Source organism: Apodemus sylvaticus, chromosome 12, assembly GCF_947179515.1.
Source record: "Apodemus sylvaticus chromosome 12, mApoSyl1.1, whole genome shotgun sequence".
NCBI lineage: Eukaryota > Metazoa > Chordata > Mammalia > Rodentia > Muridae > Apodemus > Apodemus sylvaticus.
Genome location: NC_067483.1, coordinates 81247936 through 81263456, shown reverse-complemented (window position 1 = coordinate 81263456; position 15521 = coordinate 81247936). Strand labels below are relative to the sequence as shown.

General features: G+C 37.5%; 2 protein-coding genes across 5 annotated transcripts in view; both read left to right on the top strand.

Moving 5' to 3' along the window:
• Positions 1-15521, top strand: part of LOC127697363 (inteferon-activable protein 208-like) — a 90608-nt gene that overhangs the window by 71440 nt on the left and 3647 nt on the right. The gene's annotated exons all lie outside the window — the stretch shown is intronic.
• The window catches only part of LOC127697082 (uncharacterized), a 90856-nt gene continuing 76153 nt past the window's right edge, over positions 819-15521 (top strand). Inside the window, exon 1 of the mRNA XM_052199937.1 lies at positions 819-1051. The gene's annotated coding sequence lies outside the window, so the exon portion shown is untranslated. The remainder of the gene's footprint in view (positions 1052-15521) is intronic.

Here is a 15521-nt window from a genome sequence, read left to right as displayed (position 1 = left end):
TAAGTCTCAAGAGACTGGAGGCCCCAAGGAATGGGGAGGTCTGGAGGGAAGGGGAGTGGGAGGTTGGGACATTCTTATTCTTGTGGAGATGGGACAGAGAAGAAGAAAAGAAGTATGGGATCAGCAAGAGTCAGAGGGTGAGCCAGGAGGGGAATAAAATCTGGAGTGTAAAAAAATAATGTTAAATAAAATTTTAAAAAAGAGAGAGATGGAGTGGTGGCAGTGGGGTTAGTCTTCACAAGAATTCTAGCACCTCAGCCAATGAGCTGTGACACCAGCCATTTTCAAGGTCCCCTGGTCATTAAGATACTGTCTGTTTGCTACTATCTTTCATCTGTTGCTTCCAGCAGTTGATTATGAATCTTTCAAATTCTGAGCTGGCAGCTATGGTTAAATGCCAAAACCATAAGCCTCCAACCCCAAACCACAGGACCACAAGTCTCTGGCTTTTGAAAGGGTTTGGTGCTTGTAAACCCTAGGTGTAATAGACAACCCCATAGGCCTTCAGTACTTTACTACAATAAAAACTCCAACACAGCTGTCCATGACTCCTAAGTAGAACAGAACACATAGGTCAGCTAGTTTAAATACCTTGATCTGGGTGTACCAACTATGTGAGCTTTATGTCTTGTGGCCAGTGTAAATCAGTTTGCTACAAAAATCAGAAGGTCAGGACTTTCTTATTTAGTGAGATTTATCAGAAAAGAATGTGAGTCTGACTAAGCTTTGATGCGTTTTTATAGTGACCACACTATTTAAGGGAAGTTAAGAGGTTTCAGAAGGCAGGGAAATTGAAAGCTATGAACAAAACTGGGAGGAGGCCTGGCTATTTCAGCACTTCTGACCCCAGGGAGACAGCACAGTGAGAGACACCCAGTGCTGCTGAAGAAACAAAACAACTCTGAGAGTTTTGTAATCATGAGATTCTTCCTTCACATCCTACTGTTCCGTTTTTCATTTATCTGCCTACCTACTCAAACCAAGCAGACCACACCTCTCCTGTAGTTGAAGGTCTCAGGATCTGTACATCACTGAAGAAATTTCCAGGGAGGTGAGTCCTGTCTGTTTCTTAAATATATGATCAGATCTATCTGTGAAATATGAAGTAACATAAAAAAAATCAGTGTTGGAGGGTGGGGGGTCCAGGGCTGGTGCCAGCTGAACTCACAGCACTGAACCTGCTGTAGCTGGCTCACCAGGAAGAGAGCAGCTAACAAAATAAAGATGCCACCTCTCTTCCTATGAATTCTCATGAGTTAGTATTTAAAACTGGTCTTCAGTTCTCTTCACTAGAGAACACACAGGAACAAGATGATTGTGGTGAATGACTGAGTAAGAGACAAGACAGAAACATGAAAAATGATAACTAAATAATGTTAAATGAAAAGAATACTTCAACAGGAATATAGTATTGAGTTTTCTGAATGTACAAACCTGAGATTTGTACAAAACATGAAAACTTTCATTAGCATATAGAAGAAAATTTATCAGTTTGGTGAATACAGTTATTTAAATAGAGTGTCTTCACATTTTTATGGTTAGGTCTCCTTTTAGCGCCCTTCTATATCAGATGTAAGAGGCAATATCTGTCATATTCTCTTCTTCATTCCATGCTGGAGATGAACTCTAATGGGGCAAAGTTAAACTTGTTCACTGTTTCTACTTTTTCTAAATTTTTCTATTTTTTCATCGTGTTTTGCCTAACTTTTTAGTAGTTGAGTTATGCATAAATTTCTAAACATAGTCATGATTAGTAAATGTAATACCTATTTAAACGTATATTATTGCTTGTTATAATTACTGTTTGTAAAATAATTCCATTATCCAAACCAGGTTTGCCTGCAACTTGGCACATAGCTTAGGCCAGTCTCAAACTTATAGGCCCTCTGCCTCTGCCTCTGCCTCTGCCTCTGCCTCTGCCTCTGCCTCTGCCTCTGCCTCTGCCTCTGCCTCTGCCTCTGCCGGCCTTGAATCATAGATATCCACTACCATGCCCCTCTTAAATGTCTATGATTAATTTTGTATTTTAATACATAGTACTATTTAAAGTCATGGGAGTAATGTAGTTATAAAACTAAAATCTGTTAAAATTTGTAAATTATATAGTTAAATTTCTTTCACTTTTCTCAGGTTTAAATCTTTCATTATTAAGTAGTGAGCACCCAGAATTTAAGACAATATATTGGATGATCCTTAACTATATTAGTGAAGAATTTTGATGTCTTTAAATTAATCTTTCAGCATCATTTTTTCTAATATTTTAAAAAACATGAAATAGTATTTTGTCAGAAATTCAAGGATTTTTTAAATCACTTTAAATTTTGTCTCATTTTGTGCTTTTGTTTTGTTTTGTTGTTTTGGTTTTGTTTCTTAGACAAGGTCTCACTATGTAACACTGATTGGCTTAGAACTGACTATGTAGACCAGGAGTGCCTCAAATTTAGAGATTTCTAGCAATCCTTGAATCCTAAGTGCTGTATACATTTACATTTTTACTTTAAATGATTTGTTAATATTTCTACCTTATAGGGCTTTATGTGGCACATTATAAAATCAATATGCACATACAATGTGTAGTAGTCTAGTCCAAGTAACAAGTATTTCCATGTTTTCAGCAATCGATAATTGTATGTGCTAGGATTTCATATTTTGGGATAAGACTTATGCTGTCTTTTTATTTCCTTTATTGAGCTTCATGTTTCTCCTGCTACTGCCTCTTCCCCTTCTCTCCTTACCACTATTTCATTTCATTCTTCTACAAAGTTTATTTTGTAAATAATTGAAACATGAAGTATTTTTCTTCCTGTATCTGTCATGGTGGTGAAAATATTTATCTCCAGCTTCGTTCAAATTTCTTTTTCAAGACAGGGTTTCTCTGCATAACCCTGGCTGTCCTGGAACTCACTCTGTAGACCAGGCTAGCCTCAAACTCAGAAATCTGCCTGCCTCCCAAGTGCTGGGATTAAAGGCGTGTGCCACCAAATTTGAACTACATTCAAATTTATTCAAACTTCGAATGACAGAATTTAATTGCTTTGAATGGCTAATCAACACTTGATGTATATTTTGGAGGAGGATGTGAACCATTATATACAAATCATAGTATGTGTATGGAATCATAGGACAGTTTGGGGGAGTTCTTTCTTCATAAAAGTTCCAAGGATCTAATCTCATACCATAGGGCTTGCACAGCAGACACTTCTCCCTGACATTAATGTATACTTATCATACAAGTGTATTTGTATGTTTTGTTTTTTTCATTTGTTTTTGGGACAGAGTCTCAAGATTGATAATGGGTGTGTGCTCCTGATCCTTCTCTCTCTACTTCTCCAGTACTGAACTTTCATGCATGGACCATGCTACCTGGGTTCTCATTTTCTTTATTAACTCATCCATTAAAAGATATTTACCTTATTCTCTATTTCATCTATTGTGAATAAAGATGTAACAATTATAAAAGTGTAATTGTCTCCTGTGTATAGCTATTTCATCTTCTTTGATTATATAGTCAGTTATTGGAAGAAGTTGAATACACTGGTTGTAGTTTTTAAATTTAAAAAATTTATATATTATTTTCTATCATGTGTTCACTAAATTTTATTTTTTCTTACAATGTGTGATATTTCCTGTTTCTCTGAATCCTTTTTCAGAATTTATTTATCTGTGTAATAATAAACAGTATAAGTGTATATAACATTATATACCAATATAGCTTTTATTTAGCTTTTTATATAATTTTTTATTAAACTTTTGCTGATGATTAGATAAACTGAACCATTCTTCAAGAGTGCATGTCTAGTTAATAGCCACTTATCAGTGAGTGCATACCATGAGTGTTCTTTTGTGAGTGGATTACCTCACTAAGAATGATATTTTCTAGTTCCATCCATTTGCCTAAGAATTTCATGAATTCATTGTTTTTAATGGCTAAATAGTACTTCATTGTGTATATACACTACATTTTCTGTATCCATTTTTCCATTGAGGGACATCTGTGTTCTTTCCAGCATCTGGCTGTTATAAATAGGGCTGCAATGAACATAGTGGAGCACGTGTCCTTACTACATGCTGGAGAATACTCTGGATATATGCCCAGGAGTGGTATAGCATGGTCCTCCAGTAGTATTATGCCCAGTTTTCTGAGGAACTGCCAAACTGATTTTCAGAGTGGTTGTACCAGCTTGCAATCTCACCAGCAGTGGAGAAGTGTTCCTTTTCTTCCCACAACCTCTCCAGCATCTGCTGTCTCCTGAGTTTTTTATCTTAGCCATTCTGACTGGTGTGAGCTGAAATCTCAGGGTTGTTTTGAATTGCATTTCCCTGGTGACTAAGGATGGTGAACATTTCTTTAGGTGTTTCTCAACCATTCAATATTCCGCAGGTGAAAATTCTTTGTTTTGCTCTATACCCCATTTTTAATAGAGTCATTTGGTTCTCTGGAGTCTAACTTCTTGAGTTCTTTGTATATATTGGATATTATCCCTCTGTTGGATGTAAGGTTGGTAAAGATCTTTTCCCAATTTGTTGGGTGCCATTTAGCCCAGAAGCTTGGAATATCCAAGACACATTTCACATATCAAATGATGCCCAAGAAGGAGGAACTTGGGTCCTTTGTAGAAAGGGGAAAAATACCCACAGAAGGTGATACAGAAACAAAAGTTGGAGAAGACTCACTCTGAGGGAAAGACCATTCAGAGAATATCCCACCCAGGGATGCACCCTATATACAGTTAAAAACCCAGACACTCTTATGGATGCCCACAAGTTCTGTCTGATCTGAGCTGGATATAGCTATCACCTGGGAGGCTCTCCCTGTCCATGACAAATACAGAGGGGGGGGCACTCTCAGCCAGTCATTGAACTGATCAGAGGGTCTCCAGTGGGGGAGCTAGAGAAAGGACCCAAAGAGTGCATGTTTAGTAAGTTTTAAATCTTTCTTTATTGGTAAGCATTTAATGCAGGTTTAAAGTGAAGTATCAAATTGCTTTGTAACTTATACCAACTCATCCCTATATCTTACCCCAACATATCCCCCATCTAACCTCAAATCTACTTTTGTCTTTGATTGTATAAGATAACCCACTACATCGAATTGCTCCTGTGTGAATAGATCATGTGTGAATAGAGGTGGGATCATCCACTAGAGCTTGGGATTTCTACCTAGGACACACCTTTCAGAAAGATTGATAGTTTGCCTTCCAGCAGCAATAACCATCTGCTAATAGCTTCTCAGTAAATGGTAGGAACAAATGACCTCCACTTGAATCTGTGCTAGAATAATGAATGACTTGATTTTAATATGAAAGGGTATATGAAAAGCTATACAGAAGTATCTTATTTCTCAATACAAATAAGAATAGAGTTAGTGGTATAATTAGATACAACTGCATTGAAGGAAGGCTTAAATAAGAATGGAAAGAGGGAAAAGAAGTACGTAATAGGTTGGCTATCCAAAACTAAGGGTTTATGAGAAAGAATATAGAAAGCCACAAGGTAGTAAGATAATTTCAAAAATGTACCATACAAAAGATTGAATAGAATTACCTTGTGTGGATGGACAATAATAATATGTATTACACACAGCTACAAACTTGGATTACCTCCCTACAAGATATTGGCCAATGAGGCACCAGCAGTCTCCAAAACTCTCACAGGCTTTGCCTTTGGTGACCCAACATAACTGCATCCTAAGACTGCATTGCTAAGGATACCTCTCATTTGATTGTTTAGTTCTTTTGCCTTCTTTTGTACTGAATTGTTTGTGGGGTTTTGAGTTGTTTTGAGTAGTCATCTTTTTTTCTTTTTCCTTCTTTCTTTCATTTTTTGAGATTTATCTATTTATAATGTCAATTTATTTGTTGTGATACTTACAATGTCACTTGTCATTTATATTTGCAATATGAATTTACCTTCTACAAATATTCTCCTCTATTCTGTAAAGATCCCTCCACTTCTGGACTTCATTGTATATCACGGACCAGTCCAAAATGTGCGACTCTATAAAGTTACCAGTTTAAATATATTGAGCAGTGAAAGAAAAAGGTGGAAGAAGTGTTTAAATGCTCCCAGACAATAAACATTTTGATTCATCAGGAGAGAGTCAGAAGAAGCTCTGTAAAGCAACAGAGAAACGGGGCAATGGGGACTGAAAATCTACTAACCTACCCTAGGGAAAAGATAAGATTACTTACAGAAGTTATGGAAGACATAATGGGAAAAGGTACACAGTGTTGTGGCCCAAGGTTCCTGTATATAATATGAGAGACTGAAACGGGTTTATATTCAATGGTTTGAATATAAAATGCTCTCCATGGCTCAAGCATTTCAACACTTCAATGCTATTTTGGGAGAATGTGAAGCCTTTAGGGTATAGAGCTTAAATAGCAGATATGGAAACATGGCCCAGGGCTAGAGGATTATAGCCACCTGGTTTCCAACTTAAAGACTCTTATCAAGTGTATCTGTAGAAACTTAACAGGCTGTGTTGTGACAGACTGAGTGGGTCCCAGGCACTAAGAATTACTCACTTTGAGACTGTAAGGCTAAAATAAACACGCTTCACAAAGTAACTTCTGGCAGGAGTTCAGCCATAGTAGGTACGAGGAATCAGGATCTGACATACAGATAACCAGGAAAAGGTTTAGGCCCCTAAAGAGAAGAGAAGAGAAGGCACAAGCCAATACTCTTTTAAGTTCTGGCACAGAGGCATATCTCAAGAAAACAATTCATCACAACTACCCTTGTCCCAACTCAACTATCATAATTAATAATGAAGGTATCCTAGTGAGGCCATTCTTTCCCATTATTCCTTGTGACATAAACAGCTATTAAGCTGATCTCTTTTTGTGAAAACACCTATATGCAGTATGTCCACACAGCTCATTCATTCCCATAGACATGTCTTTCTTTGGAAATTTCTGAATACCTGAACAACAATATATGCCGACTTTTTTTCCAGGCTCACCAACAACTTGAAAGATGGTGAATGAATATAAGAGGATCGTTTTGCTGATAGGACTCACACCCATCAGTGATGACCATTTTCGCTTATTTAAGTCATTGATGTCCAGTGATTTAAGACTAGAAAGAAGCATGCAAGAGCAGTACACCAGGGTTCAGATTGCTGACATGATGGAGGATGAATTCCCAGATGCTGGATTGAGCCAACTGATCAAGTTTTGTGAAGACTTACCAGCTCTTAGAAAACGTGCTGATATTCTTAGAAAAGAGAGATCAAAAGGTAACAAGGAACAAAGAACCCCCTGTCCCTGCCAATGACTTACTATCTATATTCTCTTCATAACTTTGAGGAATACACATAGCTGTCATATCTCTGGTTTACACATTAAAGACCATGGCCACATTGGTCCTTTGGATTGGCTACTGAGGAAGTTCCTCTTCTAGTGGATGCTTGTAATTTAAGGGGTATATTTGGTGTGTATATTAGGAACAAAAATAGAAGTTGATCGAAGATTGGGGTTCCAGATGTAACATAAATGTTCAAAATTAATTAATCCAAATAACAAAATTATGATTTATATTTAAATATATACACTAAAAAATTGGCTCACCTCTTCTATTAAGAATAGTAACATACTTATCCTCTCTATTAACAAAGACAAGGCTATACTTTGATTAAATATAGCCTTAGGAAGGTATGAGGTGCCAGGCGGTGGTGGCACATGCCTTTAATCCCAGCACTTGGGAGGCAGAGGCAGGATGATTTCTGAGTTTGAGGCCAGCCTGGTCTACAGAATGAGTTCCAAGACAGCCAGGGCTATACAGAGAAACCCTGTCTCGATAAAAAAAAAAGAAGGTATGAGGCAGCATAGTTTTTCATAAAATTAATGAAATGCGTAAAAAAGATTTTATAAAGTTAAAATCTGCAATTGATTTTAGAAAGTTAAAATCCCATTTTACAAGTTTATGTCAGAATTCCTTTTACTTGTATCTATTATTTAAGTGTATTATATACAAATCATGACTGACAAATCAATGTGATAACATTTTGAATTTTGAAGATAATGTATGAGAATGTGAATGAGGAAAGCTTGCCTGAGATACATGGGCTTCAAGAGCAGGAATTACTTTCTGGTTTTATAGGGAACAAATAAAGAATACCTTGACTAATTGAGATAGTATTAAAGGTTGTGCCTTTGGTGGTGTGTCCATAGAGTAAGCTATGGAATAAGCATCTTTATGAATGCTGCAAAGAGGAAATAAGAGAAAGACTAGATGGTCACTATACCATCTACTTTGGCTTATGCGGGCTTTCTTGTTCATGCATTTGTTGTGATAAAAAAACTCCCCATTTTAGTAATAAGAGAATCATCAATACAAAAAACTAAGCAAGAAGCAGGTCCCCCAACAACTACATCAACTTCAAGCCACATGTTAGCATCTGAAAGAGGAAAGACTTACACAGCTCCAGCAGAGACTTCAACAGCTCAGGTGGAGTCATCTACAGCTCAGGTGAGTCTGAGGAACAGTGGTGGGCTGGCAGTCCATAGAGGCAGAGGTGATTCCTCTTCCCCCTGCTCAGTCTATAATGTTCTCACTGCTTTTTCAGTTTCTCTTCAAGCTTTTATTGAAGCTCAGGATAATGATCATAGGGCATTAATATGTATTCTCTCCTACTAGAGATGTCATGAACTTGAAAACCAGGTAGAGCCATGGTTGGTGCATATTTACACAAACCTAGTTTACTAGTTCAAACTCAATTGTGTCCTACCATGGAAATCATAACAGAAAAATGTACACATAACATTTCTTCTCCCTTGATTTGCTATGACTATTAAATGATCATATTTGAGCCCTGGTCAGAGGGTGGTTGCTACTCCCTCAAATTACCAACATATTCAGGCATAATAAATCTACTATCTAATAATGCAGACACACTCTGCTCAGTTGATTAGACTCATTAACAGGGCAATGGATATACTTTCAGAAAAGTAAAAAGAAAGAGTAAAGAATAGTCTGAAGTGAAAAAGAAAAAGGTGTCTAAAGAACCAGATCAGTCTCTCTGTTCTAAAGAAAGCACAGCCAGGTGCCAGTCACCAACACCCCAGACCTCATCTTTGTCTTCACCTAACTTTTCATTGGTTAAGATAACATGCTTTCTGCTCCCCTTTCTTTTGTTCCCAGGTAGGAAGAGGAAAGCAAAGAGTCTAGCACATGCAAGTGCCAGAAACAATCGACTCCATTTCTCCTCTCTTGTACTCTCATGTATCTTCCTTTTTTATGACTAAACTGTTCACTTTTTAAAATATATATTAGGGTACACACTTCTTCAGAACAGTTGACACACTGTATAGTCAGTCCATTTTAAAGGACTGTAAGTATCTAAACACATCTATCCTCTGAATTTGAGAGTTGAAATCTTGCTCTAGCTTTAATATATCCCTCCAGAAGTCCTATCTACACTGCTTTGGAAATAGATAGTGCTTAAATGGATAATATACTCTTGAATTATTACCAGTAAGGACACAAATCTAATGTTTGTTTTCCCACTTGGCTGAATATTTTTAAGATTATGGTCTTCTTGTTTTTCCTATAGAAATATTACAGCTGAAATGGGAGTAACTAATCATGTTTTGATTTGGATTAAGGCCCACTCCAAGAGATGGAACCCATAGCAGAAACTGCAAAAGGGATCAGGAATCTGAAATTAAATAGGTCATGTGCCTAGGAGAAAACCTACTACTATTATTGAACTAAATGAATACATAAATAAACTGTATCCTAAAGATGTGTTGCCATACCTATAGAGCCATGCCTCATTCAGCTCTCAATAGAGATGCTTTTTGCCAGAGGTGGGAATTGACACAGAGACCCAACTAGCCTATGTGTACACAGTTAGAGATTTTAGATCAGTTATTCTTCAGTGGGATGCCTTTATCAAATATGTCTCCTCAAGACTCAGGGATCTACCTGAAAGAGTAACACACCCTCATGGACAACCATTCAAATCTATGAGATTGTGGGAGCCATTCTTATTCAAAGCACTACAAAATACAATTCATCTGTTAAGAAGGAGGTGTGTACAAAATGGCCCAAATATATTTAGAATTTAGTCATAAAATCAAAGATTCTTATGGTCTTCAAAGTATTGTGCATCATTTAATTTTAAAGAAATTCCCAAGGGCTGAAATTAAAACTATAGAAAGCACAGTTTAGTATGGACAAGGCTAGAGGTTCAATTTCCAACACAGGAGAGAATTTAGAGAGAAAGACAATGTTGCTCTTTCAGAAAAAGAGAAAACAAATCACAAAAACTGAAGGTGGAAAGAAAAAGAAGCTCACCGAGGAACAGGCTCATCTTCCAGAAACTTCGAGGACCAATGTAAAAAAAGATGTAGATTGTGTCCAGACTCGTCCTAAGTCTCCACCAGCACTACCACCAAGCTGTTCCTCAAACAAGGTACCTCTTTCCTATTCCCAATGCTTGCCCTTTCCCAAAGCATATCGCTGGGCTCCCCACAATATTGGAAAACTTTCTCACTAATTGCCTACTGCGCAAACTTTGCTCATTTTATTAAATAACACATTAAGTTATCTAATCATGTAACACAGCCTCAATTGGTATTAAAAAGGTAAGTATTTATGAGAGGATTTCAAATGTTGTCAACCAACTGTCTGCTTTGAGTTCAGAATAAAGTAGAGGGGAGACAGAGATACAGAGCTTATCAACCCTCCATTGCCTAGTTTCTTCTCAGTCTGTTTCCCTTTACTGGTTACCCATCCTCTGAGGTTATTTTCATCATTCTCTGTTCTACTCAGGATGTATTTTGACATGTGATATTTCCATTTGGGAAATCTTTATGCATGTCTACTACTGTCCAAATACTCTATAACTGTCATAGTCACTTTTGCTGAGTGTTGGCTTCAGACCCCTCCCAGGCATATCCCAAACTCTCCCTGCCATTCCTCATCACAGGGTATGGCTTCCTCTTACCATCCCAAAGACTTCTTAATATAATTACAATGACTATAACTAATATAAATTCAATTCCTTTAATGGTATCATCATCTATCAGGTGTGTAATTTGAGACCCTGGCAGCAATTTACACAAATCTCATTTTGTTACACAGTACAATTATATTGAACATCTATATGATCAATGTTCAATTATTTTAATGGATAGAGTCCTGTGATTTATCATGGATGTATCCTTAGGAACATTTAATTATCTGTGTTCATAAGTGGTGACAAAAATATAATTGGAAATATATACAGTTCAGGAAATTAGGCTAAAGTTATAGATAATTTTTGTTTGAATGCCATTAGCTTCCTAGCTGTGGTTGCATTTTAGAAAACTTGCACCATGAAGGACCAAAAATATACAAAGAAACCAGTAAAAGTGGCCATTACAGTTATGTGGACCTAGTTGCATAGGAACTTACTTTCATATTAAAGCCAAATATATAATCATTAAAGTTTTATACTTCTGTAAGACTAAAAAAGTGTAATGAAGACCCTGACTCAATCTGATGTCTGAAGTATAAATGTTTCAGACATACATAGTTTTATTTAACTGAAATTATTGTCATTTTAAAGATCTAAACAAAGATTTAAGTGAGTCCAGATGGGATTTAGGCCTACTCCAGCACTCTGACAATTGAGCTACATCTTCATCCACCAGAATTCATCTATGTGACCCATTCTTTTAGGGTACTTGTCACACAATTTCATTCACATCAACAGAGACTGTGGGAACTTGGCTCTATGTGTGCTATAGAATACATATATAGCATGAATTTAATGAATTAGAAATTCTACATAAAGGAAAATCCAGAAATATGAACTAACTTTACTACAAGCCTAGCTTCCCACAAAATAACTAAGTTGAACCAGATTGAGTATGATCTGGTGAGTTTTACTTTGAGCAAACATTCCAACCCAGACCAATGCCAATAAAATATCTGGCTTTAAGAGAAGTTGTACCATTGATTATTTTTTTAATTTATTGAAATATTTATTTACATTTCAAATGATTTCCCCTTTTCTGGAACCCCACTCCACGAAAGTCCCATCAGTCCCCTTCCCTCCCCCTGTTTTCCCACCCAACCGATGTCTATGTGTTAGTAATCCTTAAGTGTGGGCTAAAATACTTCCTTTAGCCCAGGAGAAAAATGACAAGATAAAGGTCTGCTTTGCAGAAGGGAAAAAGAAAAGATATACTTGGTCTATTAAAAAAACATTAAGTATGATGAAAAAATTCTCAATCCTATTTTCCTTTAGAAAAAGAAAAATACAACCATCCAAAAACATAGCATCACAAAGCCAGAGGGTACTCAGGAAAAGCAACAGCTTGGAGAATTTTCACCAACCAACAACTTCTCAGCTGTAAGTGAAATCCCGATTTTTGAAGGATGCTCAGGAATTGCTTCTAGCAGACTTCAGTCTTCTCAGAACCTTCTAGAAGCTCACTTGGATTTAAAGATATCTACAAGCTCTACAAAATCACCTTGCCAGAATTTTCCAATTCTGGCAGACTCCAACAATCATCTGAACTCTAATGGGTCTCTCATACAGTTCAGTGGTGCTCGGGTGCCTCATGTACCACCAGCAACAGCATTTAGTAATGTCAGGGACCTTCGTATGCCTTTAGGAGCAGTGTTCCCCTCTTCCAGTGCTCATCCAATGTCTGAAATGATAGTACCAAGCAGTACCCAGTTCCTTTCCCTTCCTACACCTGCAGCATGCAAGAGTACAGAGGCTTCTCACAGTCAAGCAATAGCATCCAGAAATGCCCAAACTACTAAAGTACCTTCAGCAACACTGACACAGACCAGCTTATAAAGATGCCTCCTCCAGCAACAGCATCCAGCAAAGCTCAGGTTCCTCCTACTCTAGCAACTCTGTCCAGAAGCATCTCTGTCACACAGGTACCTCAAACAACATCTAGTAGCAATCAGATTCTTAACTCTGCTATGGTAAAAGATTCAAAGAACATCTAGGTCCATCACCAATAATCAATGGTACAACTTCTCTTAAAGCCAGATATTGTATTGGCATTGGTCAGGGTTGGAATGTTTGCTCAAAGTAAAACTCACAAGATCATACTCAATCTGGTTCAACTTAGTTATTTTGTGGGAAGCTAGGCTTGCAGTAAAGTTAGTTCATATTTTTGGATTTTCCTTCATGTAGAATTTCTAATCCAACAACTGTTTTACCAACAGTATCCAATTATTTCCAGGTTCCTATGGTACCTCCAGCAACAATACCCAGCAGTCTTATAGTTCCTCCAGTATCTATGTCAATCGCCATAAACAGAGCCCAGACTACTCAAATTCATCCAGGAACAGGACTCATTTCTGTCCAGGCTCTTCATGTTCCTCCATCAACAGTGTCAAGAAGTGTGTGCTCCACTCACAAAGGGGCAGCATTCTGTACTGGGAAGGACCTTTCCCTTCCTAAAGTAACATCATCCAGGAATTTCCAAGCATCTCAGGTGTCTTCAGCTACAGCATCCAGTAGTATCCTAGGTCCATATGCAATTTCATCAACAGAATCCAGCAGTATCCTGGCTTCATATGCTTCTTCATCATCAGCATCCAGCAGTCTCCAGGCTCCACACGCAACTTCAGCAACCACATCCAGCAGTCTCCAGGCTTCACATGCAACTCCTTCAACAGCATCAAGCAGTCTTCAGGCTCCACACGGAACTTCATCAACAGCATTCAGCAGTCATCTGGCTGTACAGTTGCCTCTAGTAACAGCATCTAGGACTCTCCATGTTACCCCAGAACCTTCAGCAACAGTACACAGCAGTCCAACCAGGGTAACATCCTTCCCTTCTAACAATATAATGACAGAGATTAACACAAACTTGGAAGGCTTCTTCATTAATCTTTATGTATACACAATCTTTTATTTTGATTGTATATAGTTACTGATCCTTCCCTAAATTCAGTGGTAAAATCCACTGTACATGCTTCTTCACTGAGAAAATTTCTAAGTCAGTGTTCACCCAGTCATGTCTAATCTGTAAGGAGTATAGTGAGATACTTGATATAATTTTGCACCTTGCACTTTTTGTCAAGGTACTGTTTTCATATTGTGAACCACTGCTCATTAAACTGGAAATGTACTTCTCAATGACAGAAAACAGTGATGAGGAATCAGAGTGAAACTGTGCCACCAACATGGCTAAGTCTGTATACATTTCTAGGTCAGACCACAGACAGCACTGCTAGTTCAAAGCTGCCTCCCTGTCCTGATACCCAGGTTGCCCATACCTGCCAACACGCCTCTTCTTTCAGTCCTTCAGTGTTACCTCCATTTCAACATGATTTCCTGATATACAAAAATGAAGTAGGATTTTTGAGGATGTGGTCAAAATGAACTACCTTCATGCTTTTTGTCTGGTTCCAGGATTTTCTTCAATGCTTGTTATTATGCAAAAATGAGAGCTTCTAGACTGAACACTTACTGCTTAACAATGTTTGAGATGATATTTCTGTCGCTGCCTACCTAACCCTTTTTTCAAAATAGCTCATTTTTTAATAAAATGTTTTGAATTATAATCTTCAAAATATTCCTAGATAGAAAACATGACTAGAGCATTGAAGGCTATAGATTCATTCACCAGAAGTATAATACCTTTATCTACCAGGTATAATTTGTATTAACTAGAATCACTAGGTAGTGATTTATGTAAATTTTAAGTAAATATTAAGGTAAATATACATTTCTTCCTTTAGTTTGGTTGTAGTACAGCAACCATTATGTTCGTCATCCTATTCAGTGGAATGGTTCCTTATGAACTATCTGAACTGTATTGTCTTATCCCATATGTGTTTTTTGTAGACACCAAGAAGAAGAATTGTACCAATGGAGCCTGCTAAGGAAGAAGGTCACCAGAAGGGTCCCAAACAAGTGATGGTGTTGAAAGTAACAGAAACATTTACATATGACATGAAAGAAGATAAAAGGATGTTTCATGCTACAGTAGCTACTGAAACTGAGTTCTTCAGAGTGAAGGTTTTTGACTCAGCTCTAAAGAGCAAGTTCATCCCGAGAAACATCATTACCATATCGAATTATTTTGGGTGCGATGGGTTTCTGGAGATATACAGAGCTTCCTGTGTGTCTGATGTGCATGATAACCAAACAATGGTTATCTCAAAGACACTGAGGCAAAAAGCCAGTGCAACTCCAAAACTTTCTTATCTTTTCTCACAACGTAGGGGGACATTTGTGAATGGAGAGTTCGTAGTATTCAAGGTAAGCCACTGCATTTTGCTTGTGCAATCTGAGATTTTAAGTTTTAATTTGCTCAACTGAAATTTGTCCAACTTACTTAACACAGGAAATCATTGCCTTCCAAAGAAGAGAGGGACCAGCAAAAGTTTACTCATTTTGGAGATTTCCATGGTCTACTATTCTTCACCTTAAGACACTACCAGGAAAATTCGTTAGAAAAAGATTTATGAATAACGTTTGGCATTTTCCTGGCTAGGATCATTCACCTGGAGCCACCCTAGTCCCAGACACTGTTCAGTTCACAGCACATTTT